The sequence below is a fragment of the Ricinus communis genome, chromosome 1, assembly GCF_019578655.1.
Source record: "Ricinus communis isolate WT05 ecotype wild-type chromosome 1, ASM1957865v1, whole genome shotgun sequence".
Lineage (NCBI taxonomy): Eukaryota > Viridiplantae > Streptophyta > Magnoliopsida > Malpighiales > Euphorbiaceae > Ricinus > Ricinus communis.
Window position 1 is genome coordinate 24,144,564 of NC_063256.1, and position 6,023 is coordinate 24,150,586.

Here is a 6,023-nt window from a genome sequence, read left to right on the forward strand (position 1 = left end):
CTTTTTCATAAATTTAACCACACTCTTAGTTATATTATCTGGCAATGCTACTGCCCTTACCCACCTGGAAACATAATCAACCGCTACAAGAATGTATTGGTTCCCAAATGATGCTGGTAAGGGTCCTATAAAGTCCAATCCTTATAAATCAAACATCTCTATGGGGCATCTCATTCTTCCTACCCACGTTTCTAGTCTATTGACATCTATCACATGCCATGCAAAAGCTCTTGGCATCTTTGAATGGCGTCAACCAATAAAATCCACTTTGAAGTACCTTGGCCATTGTCTTGTCAGCTCCATGAAGCCCATCATACGATGAGGAGTGGCAATGTTGAATAACTTGCACCATTTCCTCTTCTAGGATACATCTTCAAACTACCTATCTGCACATCTCCTAAATAACAATGGTTTATTCCACATATAAAATTTGACTTCAGCTAGGAATTTCTCCCTATGATGATGATTTAGATCCTATGAAGAAATGTTAGCCATCAAAAGCTAAAAATATTAGCAAACTAAGGTGTAGAGATATCTTTTACCACCCATAATTTCTCATTTGGAAACATATCATTAATGATTTCCTCATCATCATCATTACTATCAGTCACTAGTTTATACAAGTGATATGCCACTGAGTTTTCACATCCCTTCTTATCACGGATCTCAAAATCAAAATCCTACAATAAAATAACCTAGTGAATTAGTCGTGGTTTAGTATCCTTCTTAGTAAGGCACTTAATCGTTGAATGATCTATATAAACTATAGTCTTGGAACCTACAAGATAAAAATCAAAATTTGTCAAAAGCATAATCAACAGCTAAAAACTCCTTTTCAATAATGATATAATTTACTTGAGCATCATTCAAAACTTTGCTCGCATAATAAATCACATGCAATCTTTTATTTTTCCTCTACCACAATACAACTCCTAATGCAAAGTCACTTGCATCAAACATTTGTTTAAAGGGTAAGTCCCAATCAGGTGTTTTTATTATAGGTGCAGAAATTAGAGCTCTCTTTAACTTCTTAAAAGCTTTATCACAAGCTTCATAAAAAATAAAACATGTTTTTCACAAGTAAAGCTCATAGAGGTTTTGATATTTTTGAGAAATCCTGTATAAACCTCTTATAGAATCTTGCATGTCCAACAAAGCTTCTAATAGCTTTCATACAATTAGGAGGGGATAATTTCTCAATCACTTCAATTTTTGCTATATTCACCTCGATTCCCTTTTCAAAAATATTATGTCTTAACACAATCCCTTCTGGCACTATAAAATAACACTTATCCCAATTAAGTACCAGATTAGTTTCTTCACATCTCTGCAAAACTTTATCGAAATTAGTTAAGCATGTATCAAAAAAAGAACCAAACGCAAAAAAAATCATCCACAAGAATTTCTATAATGTCCTCTGCCATGTCAGAAAAGATTGACATCATATAATGTTGAAAATTAGTCGGAGCATAACATAGACTAAATAGCATCCTACAGTGTGCAAAAGTACCATAGTGGCAAGTGAAGGTGGTCTTTTCCTGATCTTCAGAGTCAATAGCAATCTGGTTATAACCTGAATCACCATCAAGAAAACAATAGTATGCATAACTTGCTAAACACTCAATCATTTGGTTAATAAATGGCAAAGAAAAATGATCCTTGTATCTTGTTGCATTCAGCTTTCTATAATTAATGCATACTTTCCATCCTATAACTGTTCTAGTTGAGGCGAGTTCATTATTTTCATTCTTAACTACTGATGTGCCTCCTTTCTTAAACATTACTAGTACAGGACTCACCCAAGTACTATCAGAAATAGAATAGATAATACTTGCATCAAGAAGATTTAAAACCTCATTGTGCACTACTTCCTTCATGTTGAGGTTCAGACGCCTCTAGTTTTGAATAGTTGGGCAATAGTCCTCTTCCATCAAAATCTTATACATATAGATTGATGGATCTATTCCTTTAATATCTGAAATAGACTAAGCTATCACAGTCATGCATCTCTTCAATACTCTCAGTAACTTATCTTCCTCTACAATAAGTAAGTAAGCAGAAATAATCACAGGATAAGAATCATTAGCACCTAAAAATGCATATTTTTAAATGAGATGGAAGTTGTTTTAGTTCAGATTAGGTGGCGCTATGAGTAAAGGATTTGGTTTCAACTTCCCTTGACCAAGTTCCTTAAACTTAGAACTACTCTTGCTAGTTCGAATACCCTCCCCCTCTAATATCAAGGCATACTCTACAATTTCACCATTTTCATCTTTCTCATTTAAGCTTAAAGCTAAACATGCTTCCAATGGTTCTTTGTATGATTCTCTATGGAAACTTCCTCCATAAGAGGATTAATAACATCTATACTAAAACAGGCATCTTCCATAAAGGGTTTCTTTAACACTTTCACTATGTCAAATTTTTCCTTTTCATTACCTACCCTAAATGTCAGCTTGCCCATTGATACATCTATCAAGACTCCTCCTGTAGCTAAAGACGGTCTACCTAAAATAATAAACACATTTACATCCTCCTCCATTTCTATAACAAGGAAATCAACAGATAAATAAAACTTTTCCACTTTCACTAATAAGTCCTTAACTATTCCTATTAGATACTTAACAGATCTATCAACTAATTAAAGTGAAACAATAGTAGGTTTCATTTCAGTAATGCCAATATTTTTAACAAGAACTAAAGGAATTAAATTAATACTGGCACCTAAATCACACGAGGAATTCTTAATACCAATATCATCAATAGAGAAAGGAATAAAAAAAATCCCTCGATCCGTCAGCTGAGGAGGTAGCTTCTTTTGGAGAATGGCACTGCATTCCTCAGTCAGTGAAATAATATCATATTTCTCTAACTTGTTTTTATTGGAAAACAGTCTCCTTCAAAAACTTTGCATACAACGACATTTGAGCAAGGGCATCAGCAAATAGAATATTAATTTGGATTTTCTTGAAGATGTCAAAAAATCTCTGGAAGTTCTTCTCATCATTCTTCTTTTTCAGCCTTTTTAGGTATGGAATTGGTGGCACATAAGGCTGGACCAAAGAAGGATCATACTTTGATTTCGCTTTCTTTTCAATATTCTTTTCTTGCCTAAGATCTTTCTCAACATCCTCACTTGACTTCTCTTTAGCAACAATCTCTTTCTCTAGCTTCTCCTTCACCAGTATAGGTTCAGGCAACTCCCTTCCATTTCTCAAGGTAATAGCTATAGCTCCTTCCTTGGGATTGACTTTAGTGTCACTTGGTAATTTCCTTGCCCTTTTCCAATAACCTTCGTAGCTAATTTCCCCTTTTGAACTTCAAGGTTGTGAATCGCCGTTTGCTTGGTCTGTACCACTTGATCAATCTTTACATCCAATTTCTTCAAAGTGGTATCTTGAGAAGCCATTTACTGTATCAACATATCTTCTAAAGATGGCTTCTTCTTCTGAGGTGGTTGTTGATGACTATTACGAAATTATGGTCTCTATTGTTGAAATCTAGGTGGTCGCATTGGCTTTGCAGCTCCTTGGTCTCTCCAAAAAATTTTAGGGTGATTCCTCCATCCCGGATTACCAGTATTTGAGAAAGGATTGTTCCTAGATTGTTTGTAAGCTCCTATATAATTTACTTCTTAAACAGTTGTCAACATATATCCATATTCATACATGTGTTGGACAGATGTCCATACATTCTATAATATTCACAAGCTTCTCTATTAGAAGAACCCTTATCCAATAGCAACTTCGCATGCTTAGTAAGATCTGCTACTTGCATAGCCATGTCTCTCTGAGTATTGATCTCATAAATCCCCTTCCTACCTCTAATGGCCTTTTGTTGAGAATTCATTGCTAAATTATCATAGATTTGTTGCACTTCTTCAATAGTTTTATCTCCATAATAGCCACTATAAGCTATATCAACCAAAGTTTTATAGTTTGCAGTAAGTTCATCATAATAGAACTACACCAAAAAAGAAAGAGGGAAGTTATAATGCGGGAATTGAATCAGATAAACCTTAAATATTTCTCAAGCATAAAAGGATTCTCCTTCTTTCTGAGTGAAATTACAAATTGTAGACCTATAATCTATAGTCTTTTTAGGTGAATAATACTTCAACATAAAAGCATCATAAACCTCATCCTAAGTAGTCAATGATCCTACAAGCAAGTTTTACAACCATGTTCTAGTAGAGTTTTTCATACAATAAGGAAAACATTTCCTCTTAAGTTCTCATTCATTCAGATTCCTAAGAGGGAATGTTTGTACTACATGATAGAACTCTTTCATGAACAATAATAGACCTTCAGTACCCATTCCTTCAAAATACAGTAGCATTGTTAAGTGGATGGTTTTCAGATCGTAGTTCCTAGCATTTGTAAACAATCGAAGGGTTCCCGTTGATCTGAGGCATCTGGAGATCTCTAAGCCTAGGAGCATTCTCCTCAATTGCTACAACTATATTCCTCTCGTTCACCACCTGTTCCTTCATGCTTTTCTTGTTAGCTTTGCAAGTCTTTTCGATCTCAGGATCGAATGGACAATTTTTGCTTGCTTGCACTCTTGGATCTCCTTAAGCGCATAAACTACCTACAATGGACAAAGAAAAATAATTAAAAACAAAGTAAAACAAAGAATAAATAAATAAAAACACATAATCTTAAATTGATAATTAGTCATTCTCCTCGGCAATTGCGCAAAAGACTTAACCTACAACTGCATAGGGCATTTTTAGTATATGATCTAAATTAAGGTCGATCCCACAAGAATAAAGCTAAACTATGAATCTAAGAAAGTGTAAATAGATTGTAGATTGAGTAATGGGAAATATAGAAAATGTAGATTAATCAGATTTTAGAAAACTAGAGATTTGGATTTCATCTAATGGATTTAATCTTGGATATCAATTTTAGAGCTATTCTTGAATACAATTCTTCCCAAATTATGTTAATCCTCTTTCAAGGTATTAACATGTATTTAGTTAAATAATCATCGATTCTCAAACGATAATTATCTAATTGAACCCATGAAGCAACAATTCTTGCATCATAACAATTAGATATTTTTCTTTACTTAAATTGCTACATCTATTCTTCTAGATCTAGATTTGTATTTCTTCTTTTAGTTTATCATACATATCCAATATGAGAACACTATGGTGCCCAATCAAAGCATTCAAAATCATTATAAGAAGAATAAATCAAGAAATAAACACTCTACATTGAATCCAAAATTAACCAAAATATTACATCCTTCTCTCTAGAGTGAGAGTTAGTTGTTCAAATTCATAAAACAATAAATATAAATAAGATCCAAAGATAACATAATTGCAAAAGAGATAGAATAAACACTATTTTGAATCTCGAAGTAAAAGAGGCTCTTGAATCTTATAGCAAATCTTGTTCTTCATCAAATAATGTGTTTCCTTTTCTCTCTAAAAACTGTCCAACCCCTCAAACGGAATGAATAAGATATATTTATAGTCTAAAGCTAGGGTTAGTCCAAAAACCCTCAAAACCATTTAAAAATGTGATTTAAAACAAAAAGTGTATGTCTTCCGTCCTTAACCTGCTATCTAACTGGTCCTAGTTGCTATTCCTTCTCAAGACCAATCATAGGGCCAGTTCACTTGGCTCCTTCTCTATTTTGGATCGGTCCTGTCAATCGGTCCTCTTAGTCTCTTTTGGTGAACCAGTTCAAGGGTTGGTTCTTTCCAGTAGCCTGACTCTCTCTTTTGGTCATTCGGTCCTTTGATCGGTCTTAGCCTTCTAAGCCGGTTGAAGCTCCCACACTTAACTCTTTACATTTTTCTCCAATAAATCAATCTAGGAGTCGATTCGTGCTCCAAATTGATTCAATTCCTCAGAGAATTGTTAAAGAACCTTTAAAACACATAAGTCACATCTCAATATCAAAATCAAATAAAAAATGTTAAGAGTATGCTTTAAAGATAAAAAGTTGTCAGATGATCTATATTAATTTATACATCACAATTGATGGTATACAATTATACTAAAGGCATT

General features: G+C 33.8%; 1 non-coding gene across 1 annotated transcript; it reads left to right on the forward strand.

Moving 5' to 3' along the window:
- The first annotated feature begins 3,985 nt into the window (after nt 1-3,985).
- On the forward strand, nt 3,986-4,090 carry LOC112534711. Its single transcript, XR_003078988.1, has one exon. It is a non-coding gene; the product is annotated as a small nucleolar RNA R71 (small nucleolar RNA).
- Nucleotides 4,091-6,023: the final 1,933 nt, after the last annotated feature.